The sequence below is a fragment of the Nematolebias whitei genome, chromosome 14 (genome assembly GCF_014905685.2).
Source record: "Nematolebias whitei isolate Nwh7 chromosome 14, NemWhi1, whole genome shotgun sequence".
NCBI lineage: Eukaryota > Metazoa > Chordata > Actinopteri > Cyprinodontiformes > Rivulidae > Nematolebias > Nematolebias whitei.
The window spans coordinates 1,103,522-1,121,185 of record NC_056511.1 but is presented as its reverse complement, the minus strand read 5'-3'; the positions used below and the strand labels follow the sequence as shown (position 1 = coordinate 1,121,185).

Here is a 17,664-nt window from a genome sequence, read left to right as displayed (position 1 = left end):
TGCACGTGCTCTCTCTCTCTTTGTGTGTGTGTGTGTGTGTGTGTGTGGGCAGCAGCAGTTTGTCCTTCCTCTCTTATGATATGTGATATTATACAATACAAGCAGAGAGCAGAAACATGATGGCAGCGCTGCAGGATGAGACAGATTCCAGATTTTATCACCAGAGCTGTCCAACACACCCACATCCTGTCCACACTGTCTCATTGTGTCCTATATTTGTCCAGGTGAGTGTCTCAATGATTCAATTCAATTTAGTTTATCTCTGTAGCTCCAACATACGTCGTTTCAGGGCACTGCACAAAAACATTCACAGACATTATAAAAGACAATTAGTAAAAGTTCTCTGTCTGAGGAAGCAGCAGATTGTGCTGAATCTTCACTTCGTCATTGTCTCCTATCTTGAGCAAGAACAAAGGAGACAGTGGAAAGGAAAAACTCCCTTTGAACAGAAAGAAACCTCCAACAGAACCAGGCTCAGGACGAGTGGTCATCTGCTTCAACCGGTAGTTTGAGAGGACAGGAAATAGAAACAGACAAACACAGAATGGCAGGTCCAGGTGTGGTTTCTATAGAAGGAGAGACAAATAAACGTGTTAAGTCAGAGTCAGAGATTCTTTATTGTCATTCGCACCTCATGTGGTACATGTGGTGGAGCGAAATTATGTACACAGGGTCCCAGTTACATCCGACAATAAAATGTATAAGAAAAACAGTAATAACATCTAAGATATGAACTAAGAAAAACATCAACTAAGCACTCATAACATAAAACGTTGAACATCAGCACAAACATGAACATGAGTCTGTGAGCAGATGTGCACGCATGAACACATCAACACTGAAACAGATCAGCAGCAACATGAAACAGATCAGCAGCAACATGAAACAGATCAGCAGCAACATGAAACAGATCAGCAGCAACATGATATGGTTTTTCACAGTGATTATTCTAGTTAGAGATTCATGAGTCTAACAGCCTCAGGGTAGAAGCTGTTCCTCAGTCTAGTGGTTCTACAATTAATGCTCCTTAACCTCCCTCCTGAGGGGAGTGGGGCAAAAAGTGTGTGTGCTGGGTGAGTGTGGTCCTTCATGATGCAAGTGGATAGAAGATAGAAAATAGAAATAGAAGATAGAAATACTTACAAACAGGAAGAGCAGAGCAAGTAAAGACAGCAGCAGAGAGAGGACATGTGGTTATTTTGTCCTCCAGCAGTCTAAGCCTATAGCAGTGGAACTAAGGGAGAGCTCAGGAAACCCAAGCAAACCTTAACTATAGGATTTATCAAAAAGAAAGTCTTAAGCCCAGTCTTAAAACTGGACAATGTGTCAGCCTCACAGACAGAAACTGGAAGATGGATCCACAAGAGAGGAGCCTGAGAACTGAAAGATCTTCCTCCCATTCTGCTGTTGGAAACTCTAGGAACTTTTAGGAGAGCTTTGTAGGTTAGAAGTAAGATCCATTCCATCCATTATCTTTTACCCGCTTCTTCCATTTGGGGTCATGGGGGTCGTTGGTGCCCATGTCCAGCAATCACTGTGCGAGGGGCGGGGTACACCCCGGACTGGTCGCAAGTCCATCACAGGGACACTTAGAGACAAACGAAACAAACAACCATTCACTCTCTCACTCACTTAGAGACAATTTAGAGTTACCAATCAGCCTAACATGCATGTTTTTGATCTGTGGGAGGAAACTGGAGTACCCAGAGAAAACCCACGCATGCACGGAGAGAACATGCAAACTCCACGCAGAAAGGCACCCGGACCGGGATTTGAACCAGGGACCTGCTCACTGAGAGGCAGCAGCTCTACCAGTTGCGCCACCGTGCTGCTAGAAGTAAGATTTTTAATTCTATTCTGGATTTGACAGGGAGCCAATGGAGAGAAGCTAAAACTGGAGAGAGATGATCTCTCCCAGTAACTCCAGTTAAGACTATAGCAGCAGCCTTTTGGATCAACTGAAGATGTTTTAAAGACGTATTTGGACACCAAGATAATAAACCATTGCAATACTCCAGTCTAGATGTGACAAATGCAAGGACCAGTTTTTCTGCATAATTTTTAGATCAGATGTTTCTAATTTTAATGATATTACGCAGGTGGAAGAAGGTGGTTCTAGTAATGTTTTTAATGTGGAGGATAAAAGACATGTCTTGATCAAAAATAACACCCAAGTTCTAATTCATATAGGCTTCGCCCTTTAAGGCTGTCGCTGGTGAGTTTTATCCCGTCATGCAAAGCATCGCACTGAAAAAATTTAGTCCACGCCCACCTGTTGTGTGGGCCCCACCTGGTCTGTATAAATTACGTTAAGAGCGGGTAATCGGCTCCCATTTTTCTTCAGCAAGCTAATAGCACTGTCAGAAGAACGAAGAAGGGAAGTTCTCCAGCTTGACCGGCACAACCTTTGTTAAGGCTGCCTGTGGTCCCGCCACGCCAACCCCCTGCCGTCCCGGTGAGTTCTTCCTCCCCGAGAAGAAGCAGATGAACAGCCTTGTTTCAAGGTAAGCGCCGAGGAATATTTCTCAGTGGCGGGTAGCTACACGCTGGACGATGCCATCAACCCTTTTTTCCTTTTAACGCCGACTCTCGGAGCGAATCGGATGGTTCCTCCGGGACAGGCAATGTCAGCAGCAGCCCCCCGCTGCTCACTCCCTCCTGGAGAGCGTAGTGTCGGAACGAGGGGAGCTGAGCGGATTCTAACCCCCCCGGACCTTTTTCGCATCAGCGACCACACCGCTCCCAACCGTCGGTGCCCTCCTCTTGGAGCTGCCCGGCATAATCCAGGAGGCGGCTGACATGATGGGACTTTTTTCCGTCTCTCTCCTTCCCCTGCCCAGATTGGATGATCTGGCGGGAAGGTTTTTGGCTCCACCCCGGCTCGCCGTCCTGATCCCATCTGGCCTCGTTTCCCAGCAGTGACGTCCTACTGGAACAAGGCTGCAGCCGGACCTGGTAGACTGAGAGCACCGGTTTCCACATCTGCGCCCATCACCAGAGTGGAGGGGTTTTACCGAGCGGAAATTCCCTCGGTCCACCTGGCTTGTCACTCCCCCTCCCTGTCGGAGAAGCTGCAAATGGACTCGCTGGAAGGCCCCATCACAATGGACGCACTGTTCTGAGCCAATTTTCAAGCCGGAGGAGGTGTCGGAGACTGTGCGCCATCTGATTAAGTCGCACGCCTCCTCTCGCCCCCCGCCCGCTGGAGAGAGTGCCGTGGCCGAGACAGCAGAGACGCGCCACAGCTGCAGCAGCATCTTTTCGCTCCGCACCGCCACCAGCCCCTCCCGTCATAGTACAGCCCTCCTCATTCCGACAAGATGCAGGGCTCATGGGGGAGAAGATTTAAAAATGATTCATTGCGGAGGATGGGTGTGCATAATGATGGTTTGAGTTTTTGGAATAAAACGTAAACATCATTCAGGAATTAAAGTGTCTGTTTTCAGCCTGACTGTCAGTTCGTACGATCTCACAGCGGCTTTTACTCACACATCCTCCACACACAAGCAGGCCGGTGTACTCCAACAGGGTTTAAATCAACACAGCCCGAGAAAACAGACAAAATGCGCGCGTGAGCGACACAGCAGTCAAAGTGAATTTTTTCAGCAGACCGAGTCCAGTGGGAAACCTCGCATCAGACTGAGCTGTGCGCTGCCTCCTCAGCGCACGCCAGCTCACATCAGCAAGCCTCCCAGGCTCTGATCGAGGTGGCAGCTTCTGTTTCTCCTCCCCCATTTTCCTTCTTCCTGCTCTGCTCTCTGTGTGCTTGAAGTGCCTGGGTCTCATCTCCCGAACATAAATTAAGAAGATTATGGATTTGGTATTGTGGGCGTTCAACTCTATTGATAAGATTTTTTTCATCAAAACGACAAGGTCCTGGGAAACCGGCGTGTCCAGCTGAGACTCACACTGTGGGGTACGTCATGGATTCGTGGGGAGTGTGGCAATTGATGTGCATTACAGTCCTGTCTCAGGAGGATGTTGAAGATGTTTACATATTTGGATTTATGATAGCAGGGTCTCTGCTTTTTGGCATCAGCGGGGCTCTGTTTTATCGACTTTTGAAGAAGACAGCGGGAGCAGTTTTGGCCATGGAAAAGCTTCCGAGTCAGTGTGAAGGTCTGGTCCTTGCTGTGGGAACTTTAAATCATCTGGTCTACGAGCTTAACCATAAGGTGGAGGTGATTGAGAATCGCAGACCACCTGCGATTGAGAATCGCAGACCACCTGTGGCTTCTGGGACTCGTCAGCGTGGTGGGTTCAACCTTGAAGGAGACTCATAGCATGGATCAGTGGAATGGCATCCCACAATTAGGCATTTTTGGAACCAGAACGCCCAGATGGACTCAAGGCTGAAGAAAAAAAATCTGTCTGCCTGAAGAAAAACAAAAATCAAGCTTATCTGAATCAGACTCTCAACGGCCTTGGAGACAGGCTGACTATAAAATTTCTCTTGGGACATTAGTACCCAAGGACAAAAGCTTCATCTATCCCCCCCCCGCCCCCCCCCAGAACTTTCTGTGCAAGCTTATCAGAACTGCTGGCTGGAACAACATCTTCAGAAACTGTGGCTGATCTGAAAAAAACGCTCATGGACAAATCTCAACACCTAGATGTCAAATGCAAATGTAATCATGTTTTAATTGTGCTTGTTGGTAGAGTTTTTTGATGTCTCAAATCGTGTCCTGATAGACAAGATGTGAAATGTCTTTTTTTGTAACACCATTATCTACCCTCATGTCTCTCCCCCTTTTCCTATCTAAGATTATTATTTGATAAGGATAAAATGGCCGCGCTCTCCTGTAGTTGCAGCTTCGTGCACTCCGCCCATCTTTCGGACGACTGTACGTACATATTCGCATTGTACCTTGGTGGAATTCCAATAAAGTTTATTCTGATTCTGATGTGAGCCCGCAGCCTGTGCGCAGCACAGAAGCACCGCTCACCCGTAGCAGCCCTAAACCTACACGGTTCCACATGCTTGGGGGTGAGCACCTTCCCTCAGCGCACGCCAGCTCAAATCAGACCAGATGTGAGCCCGCAGCATGAGCGCAGCATAGAAGCGCCGTGCCCCGCGGCATCAGCAGTCCTCACCTACATGGTCCCACATGCTCAGGGGTGCGCGCATTTCTCCCTCAGCGCACGCCATCTCACATCAGCACGGATGTGAGCCCGCAGGCTGAGCGCAGCACAGAAGCGCCACAGCATCGGCAACCCTCACCCATGGCCTCACATGCTCAGGGGCGCGCGCACCTTCCCTCAGCGCATGCCAGCTCACATCAGCATAGATGTGAGCCTGCAGCCTGTACGCGGCATAGAAGCGCCGCGCACTTGTGGTAGCCCTAAACTTACACGGTTCCGCATGCTCGGGGGTGCACACCTTCTCTCAGCACATACTAGCTCACATCAGCACGGATGTGAGCCCACAACCTGAGCGCAACATAGAAGCGCCACGCCCCGTGGCATCAGCAGTCCTCACCTGCACGGTTCCGCATGCTCAGAGGTGTGCACATTTTTCCCTCAGCCCGCAGCCTGAGCGCAACACAGAGGCGCCACGCCCCCGCGGCGCCACGCCCCCGCGGCATCGGCAGCCCGCACACGGCCCCACATGCTCAGGGGCATGCACTTTTTCCCTCAGTGCATGCCAGCTCACATCAGCATGGATGTGAGCCTGCAGCCTGTGTGCAGCATAGAAACGCCGCACACCCGCAGCAGTCCTAAACCGGTTCCGCATGCTCGGGGCGTGCTCACCTTCCGTCATTGCACGCCAGCTCACATCATCACGGATGTGAGCCCGCAACCTGAGTGAGGCACACATGACGGTGGTGATAGGCGTCCGTAAATAACGTGACGCAGCATAAACGCGTGCCCTCTTCTCGAACGTTACGCGGAGTGGCAGCGAGCGTGCGCTCCAGATAGATGGATGAACCTTTTTTTATCAGCAGGGGATTCACACTGCAGTACAGAACAAAACCCCTTTCGGAGGAACTCTAGAGACGTTTTCTGTCATCTCTAGAACAGATCTCGTCCCCCCTCGCAGAAGCTCAGGAAATTATGATTAAAAATGTAATTTCCAGGGTCCCAGAAGGAGAGGAAAACACAGGGTTCCACTCTCGTCACTTCCTGGTCCCAAACGGACCGGAAGGATGAGATTCATCTTAGATTTGTCAATTTTGAACTGTGAGACAACATTTCCATTCAAAATGCGTCGAGTCGCTCTGCAGCCGCCACACAGAGCAGGGAAGAGAATTCTGCTTTATCTGGACATCTGTTGCTGCTGACCCGCTTTTTCACACAGGTGGCAGCAGTGCAACTCACGTGAAACCGGCAGAGTGATAATAGCTGTTTCCGTCAGAAGACTTACGTCACACGTGTCAGACTTCACAGAGGCACATACATTTCTCGGGCTGTGGGGGTGCTGTGGCCACCCCACACGGCAACTCATAAATGATTTTGGAGTGTCACGGTTTTTGAATGTGATTCAACACTTTGCCTCTGTGCTACAGAATCATCATGTGTTGATTCACACAGACAACAAGTGACTGCTGCATACATAACCGGGAGTGGGACCTGTTTGCAACACGAGAGAACGTTCACTGTCAACTATGGTTCTCACTGAGCCCGTGGGACGAACCACCGCTAGGGGTGGGTGCGTTTGCTCACAGCCTGTTGCCCGAAATGCTTCTTTACACATTTCTTCCACTCCCTCTGATATCACGGTTTCTGAACCGAGTTCAGGAGGAGGGACTGACAACTCTCCTGGTGGCTCCCGAGTGCATGAACGCCCCATGGGTCCCAGTTCTACGACGCCTGTTATCGGGGCGCCCGTGGAAACTGCCGTGGAGGGAGGTTGCTCTCTTCTAGGTGGGAGGAGCAATCAGGAGTTACCCAGAAATAGGCCAGCACCTTTGAGTCTGGCCGCTGAGCGGATCCGCTTAGAGAGGATGGGTCTCTCTCAAGATGTAGTGCGTACGATCCAGGATTCACGTGCTGCATCTACCACAGCGCTGTAGACATCAAAGTGGACAGTTTTTCAGCGCTACTGTACGGAGAAAGGTGTAGAGGCCACCTCATGTCCACTAGGTGGCGTGCTGTCCTTTCTGCAGCAGCTGATGGACAGAAATCTGGCATTCAGCATGATTAAAACAATTAAAACGTACGCAGCAGCCATCTCTTCTTGTCACAAATGTTTTCGGGGACAGAACAGCTTTTAATCATCTGCTGATGAAACGTTTTTTAAAAAGTGTACAGAGACGCAGGCCTGTTTCACGCCCACTTGTTCCACAGTGGGATTTAACGCTGGTCCTGCGAGCCCTGATCAAAGCTCCATTCGAGCCACTAGACCAGGTTCCGATTAAATTCTTGTCTCTTAAAACAGCCCTGCTGTTGGCTTTAACATCCGCGAAGAGGGTGAGTGATTTATCTGCCCTTTCTGTCGCTCCGTCATGTCTCAGAATTCAGGCTGACGGCAGCTCAGCTGATCTGAGACCTAAAACCTTTCGAAAACCTTTCCGGGGTGTTGATGCACTCAGAACACATAAATTACGCAGTGCGCATCTGTGCATGGTGCACGTAATTACACAATGCGTATTTACGCACATGGAGAGCTGAGTGACAAGATGTGGTTTTTGGGCAAGCGGGCGCTTCTTATGGTGTTCGAATGGACCCAGTGAGGCGGAGACTACATCTGCTTTGCCCTTAACCCACCAGCGACAGCCTTAAAGGGCAAAACCTATACGAAATAGAACGTTGGTTACGTAATGTAACCCCAGATTCTATGAGTATAGACGTAGCCCTTTAAGTGTCGGGCCTCACTGGCTCCTAAATGGCTGAAGAAAAAGCTATTTGGGAGCCGATTACCCTCTCTTACCATAATTTATACGGACCGGTTGGGGCCCACACAGCAGATGGGCGTGGACTAAACTTTTTCAGTGCGATGCTTTGCATGACGGGATAAACCCACCAGCGACAGCTCTTAAAGGGCTACGCCTATACTCATAGAATCTGGGGTTACAGTACGTAACCAATGATTTTTAACAGTAGAGCTAGAGGACAGATTAATGCCATCTAAGGAGGGAGAAAGACTGAAAAAATTATTCCCAAGATGCTCAGGTCCAAAAACCAAAACCTCAGTCTTGTCTGTGTTCAAACGCAGAAAATTAAGGGTCATCCAGGTTTTTATGTCTTTAAGACATGCTTGTAGTCTAAGTAGCTGATTGGATTCATTGGGTTTCATGGACAAATATAATTGTGCATCAACAGCATAACAATGAAAATTTATCCCAAGCTGTTTAATAACTTTACCTAATGGAAGCATATATAAAGTAAAGAGTATTGGCCCAAGCACTGAGCCCTGAGGAACTCCATGACTAACTTTGGTGTGAAGAAGATTTATTATTTACACTGATGCATGCTGAATAATCCAGGTAGAAAAATCTAAAAAAGTTAAATCTGGTCCTCTGGACATTGGAAAAACAAAACAAAGCAAAACAACAAAAAAATGTAGAAACGTTTTGTCTTTCATCTGAAAGACTTCCTCAGTCTGAGGTGTTGTATTCAGCTCAGTCTTATAAATGGCACCTTCTCAGAGTGGATCAACCAGTTTGCTGCTGAAAACCAAAACCAGCTGCTCACATGATCAAGAAGGACCATCAGCCTAACAATGGATCATTAGCACACTGATGGCTGTTTACTATTCACAGGGGGTTGAGTGATACTAGCAATAACAGCATTGTAAGAGGGGGACAGTTGAACACGGAGGCTCCACCCCTGTTTAATGATGGACGATTTCTTTTCACAAAGATGGCCTCCTTTACTCCTCTCTCAAACCATCGTTCCTCTCTATCCAGGATGTGAACATCTTCATCTTTGAAAGAGTGACATCTGGTCTGGGTCTGGGTTCCTCCTTTCACCTGATGGCTGACTGGAGTCTTGTTTGGGTTTCTTCTCTGCTTTCAGGAAGGTCCAGTTAGGATATCCACATTGCTCTAGAGCCTGTCTTGTGTGGGGTTTCTCCTTCTGCCTGGCTCCTGAGTTAGTGGGGATGCTGACTGCTCTGTGGTACAGAGTCCTGATGACTCCTAACTTGTGCTCCAAAGGGTGATGGGAGTCAAACTGCAAATACTGGTCTGTGTGGGTGGGTTTGTGGTACACCTCAGTTTGAAAATGTCCTCTATCAGAGACTGAGACCTCACAGTCGAAGAAAGACAATCTGCAATTTTTTACATCTTCTCGTGTGAACTTGATGTATTTATCCACAGAGTTGATGTGGTCAGTAAAATGTTGGACTTCCCGAGATTTAATTTTAACCCTGGTGTCGTCAACATACCTGAACCAATGACTTGGTGGTGTCCCTGAAAAGGACGTCAAGGCTCTCTTTTCTACCTCCTCCATGTACAGGTTGGCAACAATAGGAGCAAATGGAGACCCCCTAGCACACCCATGTTTCTGCCTATAATATTGCTCCCCATATGTGAAGTAGGTTGACTGCAGGCACAGTTTCAAGAGTTGACACAGTTGTTCTGTGTAAAGCGTCCTGCTGCTCAGAGTGGCATCTGATTTTAATCTTAAACTGACCACCTCTACTGAATCATCAACAGGAATGCACGTAAAGAGTAATGTGACATCAAAAGAGACCATTGTTTCATCAGTCTCCATGATGACATCCCTTACCTTATCCACAAAGTCCATGGTGTTCTGTATGTGATGTTCTGAGCTGCTAACTAAAGGGATGAGTACAGATGCCAGATATTTGGAAACATTGTAAGTGACCAAGTTAATCATGCTAACAATTGGTCTTAAAGGGACACCTTGTTTGTGGATTTTAGGTAAACCATACAGACTAGGTGTGGCCTCCCCTGGTTACAGTCTGTGGTACGGAAAACGGTCAATAGACTTGTCCTGCTCCAAGATTTTCAGGCAATCTATTAACTTCTTCTTGTAGCCACTTCCTGGATCATCATTCTTTGTTGAAATCAGGTCTCTCTTGTAAATGAGTTCTCGAGGCTCAATGGGATTAACCTGTCTAAATAAAGGAAGAATAAAAAAATGGATCTCTTTTCAGAGGTTCATAAGAAGTTAAGTAACTAAGGAGTGTCATAACTAAAATAAACGGACTTAATGTTCCCTTGCCCGGCCGTGGGTCACCGGGGCCCCACTCTGGAGCCAGGCCTGGAGGTGGGGCACGTGGGCGAGCGCCTGGTGGCCGGGCTTTTACCCATGGAGCTCAGCCGGGCACAGCCCGAAGAGGAGACGTGGGTCCCCCTTCCCATGGGCTCACCACCTGTGGGAGGGGCCAAAGGGGTCAGGTGCAATGTGGGATGGGTGGTGGCCGAGGGCGGGGACCCTGGCGGTCTGATCCTCGGCTACAGAAGCTGGCTATTGGGACATGGAATGTCACCTCACTGGTGGGGAAGGAGCCTGAGCTGGTGTGTGAGGCTGAGAGGTTCTGGCTAGAAATAGTTGGACTCACCTCTACGTATGGCTCTGGCCCTGGAACCAGTTTCCTTGAGAGGGGCTGGACACTCTTCCACTCTGGAGTTGCCCCTGGTGAGAGGCGCCGAGCAGGAGTGGGCATACTTATTGCCCCCCAACTTGGTGCCTGTGTGTTGGGGTTCACCCCGGTGAATGAGAGGGTGGCTTCCCTCCGCCTACGTGTGGGGGGATGGGTTCTGACTATTGTTTGTGCTTATGCACCAAACGGCAGTTCAGATTATCGACTCTTTTTGGTGTCCTTGGAGGGGGTACTCGAAAGTGCACCTCCTGGGGACTCCCTTGTTCTGCTGGGGGACTTCAATGCTCACGTGGGCAATGACAGTGAGACCTGGAGGGGTGTGGTTAGGAGGAATGGCCTCCCTGATCGTAACCAGAGTGGTGTTCTGTTGTTGGACTTCTGTGCTCGTCATGGATTGTCAATAACAAACACCTTGTTCAAGCATAAGGGTGTCCATATGTGCTCTTGGCACCAGGACATCCTAGGCCGCAGTTCGATGATCGACGTTGTCATCGTCTCATCTGCTCTGCGGCCACATGTCTTGGACACTCAGGTGAAGAGAGGGGCGGAGCTGTCAACTGATCACTGCCTGTGGTGAGTTGGTGCCGATGGTGGGGGAGGATGCCGGTCAGACCTGGCAGACCCAAATGTATTGTGAGGGTTTGCTGGGAACGTCTGGCAGAGTCTCCTGTGAGATGGAGTTTTAACTCCCACCTCCGGGAGAACTTTGAACATGTTCCGAGGGAGGTGGGGGACATTGAGTCTGAGTGGACCATGTTTCGTGCCTCTATTGTCGAGGCGGCTTACCAGAGCTACGGCCGCAAGGTTGTCGGTGCCTGTTGCGGCTGCAACTCTCGAGCCCGATGGTGGACACCGTCGGTGAGGGATGCTATCAGGCTGAAGAAGGAGTCCTATCAGGCCTTTTTGGCCTGTGGGACCCTGGAAGCAGCTGATGGTTAGCGGCAGTCCAAGCGACATGCGGCTCAGGTGGTTGCTGAGGCAAAAACTCGGGCATGGGAGGAGTTCGGAGAGGCCATGGAGAATGACTTCCGCACGGCTTCGAGGCAATTCTGATCCACCATCCGGCATCTCGGGGGGGAAAGCAGTACGCCACCAACATTGTTTATAGTGGGAGTGTTGTGCTGCTGACCTCAACTTGGGATGCTGTGGGTCGGTGGCCGGAATACTTAGAAGACCTCTTCAATCCCACCGGCACGTCTTCCACTGAGGAAGCGGAGCCTGGGGACTCTGGGTTGGGCCCTCCAATCTCTGGTGCTGAGGTCACTGAGGTGGTTAAAAAGCTCCTCGGTGGCAGGGCCCCAGGGGTGGATGAGATTCGCCCGGAGTTCCTTAAGGCTCTGGATGTTGTAGGGTTGTGTTGGCTTATGCGGCTCTGCAATATTGCGTGGACATCGGGGAAAGTTCCCCTGGATTGGCAGACCGGGGTGGTGGTCCCCCTATTCAAAAAGGGGGACCGTAGAGTGTGTTCCAACTACAGGGGAATCACGCTCTTAAGCCTCCCTGGTAAGGTCTATTCGGGGGTTCTGGAGAGGAGGGTCCGTCGTATAGTTGAACCTCGGATTCAGGAGGAGCAGTGCGGTTTTCGTCCTGGCCGTGGAACACTGGACCAGCTCTACACTCTCAGCAGGGTCCTGGAGGATGCGTGGGAGTTTGCCCAACCTGTCTACATGTGCTTTGTGAACTTGGAGAAGGCGTTCGACCGCGTCCCTCGGGGGACCCTGTGGGGGGTAATCTGGGAGTATGGGGTACCGGGCCCTTGATACGGGCTGTTAGGTCCCTGTATGACTGGTGTCAGAGCCTGGTCCGCATCGCCGGCAGTAAGTCGGGCTTGTTCCCGATGAGAGTTGGACTCCGCCAAGGTTGCCCTTTGTCACAGATTCTGTTCATAACTTTTATGGACAGAATTTCTAGGCCAGCCAAGGTGTTGAGGGGATCCGTTTTGGTGGCCTTAGGATTGCGTTTCTGCTTTTTGCAGATGATGTGGTCCTGTTGGCTTCATCAGATCATGATGTACAGCTTTTGCTGGAGCGGTTCACAGCCGAATGTGACGCGGCCGGTATGAAGATCAGTTCCTCCAAATCCGAGGCCATGGTCTTGAGCCGGAAAAGGGTAGAGTGCCCTCTCCGGGTCAGGGAGGAGGTCCTACCCCAAGTGGAGGAGTTCAAGTATCTTGGGGTCTTGTTCACGAATGAGGGATAAATGGAGCGTGAGATCGATAGGCGGATAGGTGCAGCGTCTGCAGTGAAGCAGGCGCTGTACAGGTCTGTCGTGGTGAAGAGAGAGCTGAGTCAAGAGGCTAAGCTCTCAATTTACCGATCGATCTACGTTCCTACCCTCATCTATGGTCACGAGCTTTGGGTTGTGACCGAAAGAATGAGATCTCGGATACAAGCGGACGAAATTAGTTTTCTCCACAGGGTGTCTGGGCTCTCCCTTAGAGATAGCGTGAGAATCTCGATCATCTGGGAGGGACTCAGAGTAGAGCCGCTGCTTCTCCACGTCGAGAGGAGCCAGTTGAGGTGGCTTGGGCATCTGTTTAGGATGCCTTCTGGACGCCTCCCTGGTGAGGTGTTCTGGACACGTCCCACCGGAAGGAGGCCCAGAGGAAGACCCAGGACACACTGGAGGGACTATATTTCTCGGCTGGCCTGGGAACGCCTTGGGATTCCCCCGGAAGAGCTGGCCCAAGTGGCTGGGGAGAGGGAAGTCTGGGCCTCCCTACTTAGGCTGCTACCCCCGCGACCCGACCCCGGATAAGCGGAAGAAAATGGATGGATGGATGGAGTGTCATAACTTTCTCATGATAGTCTTTCTGGTTCAAAATCACTGTGCACCTTCCTTTGTCTGCTAGGAGAATGATGTTTTTGTTCTTGCTAAAAGTGGTGAATGCATCCCTCTCCTCTCTACTGATGTTGAAAGGTGGTGGTTTGGCATTGCTGAGGCAGGATGAAACTTTGATTCTGAGCTGTTCTGTGTCACACTTTTTAATTTTGTTGTTGCGGATGGCTGACTCAGTAGCTGTGATCATCTCCACCAGAGGAATTCTACTTGGTGCAACCGCAAAGTTCAGTCCCCTGGCAAGAATCTCTGTCTCCGACTGGGTGAGCTGTCTGTCAGATAAATTCTTCACCCACTTTTCTGTCTCCCTGGCATGTAATTGACTACTGGAGTGTTGTCCTACACTGAATGTGTTGTTGGAATAGTGATGGTGTTGATGAGTTATTGGTAAGTTAAACTTGTTTTGTTGTCGAGTCTTGGACTTGACATGCTGTGCTAAGCGTGCCTGATCTGTACAGTCCAACACTTGCTGAAATGTGGTCTGATCTAGACACGTTGTTAGTTTCTGTTTAATGTGCTCTTCTTTGGACTTCAAGGCCTCAATAGTAAAATTGGTCTGTCTCACCTGTTTATTCTGCAGCTGGGTCTGTGCCTTCTGAAGGATCTTGCTTGCCCGGTGCCCGGTGCCCGCTGACCGACGATTTTAGTTCCAGGCTCTTGGGAACGATGCCACTTTGTCGACATCTGAGGTTGAATCGCGAATGGTTCCTGTAGTCTGCCCTCTTCCTTGCTGTTTTCTCAAACTCTCTAACTAGTTTGAGGCAATCCTGGCCAAAGTGGTTCAAAATATCCAGATTCATGCTCAATAATCCAGGTAGAAACATCTAAAAAAGGTTAATCTGGTCCTCTGGACATTCAAAAAACAAAACAAACAAACAAACAAAAAAATGTAGAAACTTTTCATCTTTCATCTGAAAGACTTCTTCAGTCTGAGGTGCTGTATTCAGCTCAGTTTTATAAATAGCACCTTCTCACAGTGGATCAACCAGTTTGCTGCTGACAACCAGAACCAGCTGCTCACATTGTCAAGAAGGACCATCAGCCTAACAATGGATCATTAGCACACTGATGGCTATTTAATATTCACAGGGGGCTGAGTGATATTAGCAATAACAGCATTGTAAGAGGGGGACAGTTGAACATGGAGGCTCCACCCCTGAAAGAGTGACCGCTGACCTGGAGATGAGTGTAGACCTCAGAACCCTGGCCTGATGTTATTGATCTTCTGTGCTGGTGCATCCTTTTGGCCAGTGGCTGTTTAGTTTCCCCGATGTAAGACTGATCACCGTCCTGACACTGAACAGCATACACAATATTACTCTGTTTGTGCCGGGGGACTGGATCTTTGAAACAGCCACTGGCCAAAAGGATGGACCAACACAGAAGATCAACATCATCAGGCCAGGACTCTGAGGTCTACACTCATCTCCAGGCCAGCAGTCACTCTTTCAGGGATGAAGATGTTCACATCCTGGACAGAGAGGAACGATGGTTTGAGAGAGGAGTAAAGGAGGCCATCTTTGTGAAAAGAAACCGTCCATCATTAAACAGGGGTGGAGCCTCCGGGTTCAACTGTCCCCCTCTTACAATGCTGTGATTGCTAGTATCACTCAGCCCTCTGTGAACAGTAAACAGCCATCAGGTGCTAATGATCCATTGTTAGGCTGATGGTCCTTCTTGAGCATGTGATCAGCTGGTTCTGGTTGTCAGCAGGAAACCGGTTGATCCACTCTGAGAAGGTGCTATTTAAGAGACTGAGCTGAATACAGCACCTCAGACTGAAGAAGTCTTCTGGATGGGAGACGAAACATTTCTACTTTTTTTTGTTTGTTTGTTTTGTTTTTTGAATGTCCAGAGGACCAGATGTAACATTTTGTATTATTTACATTTACAAATTGGAATCTATCAGATAAATATGATTTAAACCAATCGAGATCTGTTCCTGTAATTCCAACATCAGATTCAAGCCTCTATAATAGAAAATTATGATGAACTGTATCAAATGCAGCACTGAGGTCTAACAGGACCAGAGTAGACACCTGTCCATTGTCAGAGGTCATGAGAATATCATTAGTTACTTTCACCAGTGCAGATTCAGTGCTGTGGTGAGCTCTAAACCCTGATTGAAACTCCATCCATCCATTATCTTTTTACCCATTTCTTCCATTTTGGGTCACGGGGGTTGCCGGTACCCATGTCCAGCAATCACTGTGCGAGGGGCGGGGGGACACCCTAGATGGGTCGCAAGTCCATCACAGGGACACATAGAGACAAATGAGACAAACAACCATTCACTCTCTCACTCTCACCTAGGGACAATTTAGAGTTACCAATCAGCCTAACATGCATGTTTTTGGTCTGTGGGAGGAAACTGGAGCACCCGGAGAAAACCCACGCATGCACGGAGAGAACATGCAAACTCCACCCAGAAAGGCCCCTGGACCGGGGTTTGAACCAGGGGCCTGCTTGCTGAGAGGCAGCAGCTCTACCAGTTGCACCACCGTGCTGCCCCTGACTGAAACTCTTCAAATAAATTCTTTCTTTGTAGATGTTAACGTAACTGACCTGCAACTATTTTCTCTAGAAGTTTTTTTTTATCCAGAGAGCCCAACAAGACAAAAACAGTTCAAACATAAATCATCACATAAAATAATTTTATTTATAAAGAAGCTCATAAAGCCATCACTGCTTCTAGTTGTAGGGATACATTATTCAACAGAGAGAGGAATTTTCATTAGCTATGGTGCTGAAAATGAACCTGGAGTTACTTTTATTCTCATTAATTAAAGATGAATAATATAAAGTTCTAGTTTTACAGAGTGTTTTTTTTATATGTTAGCAGGATATCTCTTCACAATAAGTAAAATTCTTCAACATTAGTGGAGCGCCATTTTTTTTCCTAGCTTTCTAGATGCCTGCTTTAAAATACGTAACTCAGACTTGATCCAAGGAGCCAGCTTCCTCTGATTGATTACTTTGTTTTTCAGTGGACCATGTGTATCAAGGGAAGTTTGCAAAGAAGTTGTAAATTTATCAACCAGATCCAACATTTTTCAGTCAGGTCATCTGGACAGTTTTTTTTTCTTTCTTTTTTTGTGCTGAAACGTTTCACCTTCGATCCAGAAGGCTTCATCGGTCAAGGAAACGCACAACAAAACTGATTCTTCCCCCAACAGCTTACTCCAAAGTGGAACAAACCAGTTCTGCTTGTGATAAGATGGTCTCTTTGGTACGCCCCCTCCTCCATTGCCGGCCCTCTTCCTTGTTGACAGTCTTGTCAAACTAGTTGAAAACAACAAAGATTATTGAGCATGGATTTTGTTGTTATCAACCACATGATCTAAGTCACTGCTCTCTAATGCATTAAGCACCTGCTGAGATGAAATGAACTCTCAGTGACTGTGTAGCCATTTAATGTAAACTCAAAGGTTATTGAAAATGATCAGACAAATCAGGATTTTGAGGAAGTATTACTAATTCCTTAATTTCTATGCCATAAGTCAGAACCAGATCTTGAGTGTGATGATGAGAATGAGTAGATGTTCTGAAATTTTGGGTAAAACCAATTGACTCTATTCAATTATTAAAGGCTATGCTTGATCTAGCACTGTCAACATCTACAAGAATATTGAAATCACCCATTATTATGACTTTATCAGTATTTAGTAGTGAGTCAGTTAAGAATTGTGAGAATTCAGACAAAAAGTGAGCATAGGAGCCTGGTGGACGATTTATAACAACTAGTGACAGTGGCCGCTTCCTTTTCCATTTAGTATGAGATAGACTTAGAGACAGCGACTCAAAAGTATTATAACTAATAATTGGTTTAGTATTAATCAATAGTCCCAACTGAAAAATAGAAGCTACCCTCTGTAAATGTTGACATTTACTTTGTCCCAGTGCATTATGGGATGTCCCTGCTGGGTCAGTGTCCACTGATTCTACAATACTGTTGTTCATTATGGGATGTCATTGTTCATTATGGGATGTCATTGTTCATTATGGGATGTCACAGTTCATTATGGGATGTCATTGTTCATTATGGAATGTCACGGTTCATTAGGGAATGTCACGGTTCATTAGGGGATGTCATTGTTCATTATGGGATGTCATGGTTCATTATGGTATGTCATGGTTCATTATTGAATGTCATGGTTCATTATGGTATGTCATGGTTCATTATTGAATGTCACGGTTCATTATGGGATGCCATTGTTCATTAGGGAATGTCACGGTTCATTAGGGAATGTCACGGTTCATTAGGGGATGTCACGGTTCATTATGGGATGCCATTGTTCATTATTGAATGTCAT

At 48.0% G+C, this 17,664-nt stretch overlaps 1 protein-coding gene across 1 annotated transcript in view; it reads left to right on the top strand.

The window, feature by feature from the left end:
• The window catches only part of camk2a (calcium/calmodulin-dependent protein kinase II alpha), a 76,342-nt gene that overhangs the window by 28,324 nt on the left and 30,354 nt on the right, over window positions 1–17,664 (top strand). The gene's annotated exons all lie outside the window — the stretch shown is intronic.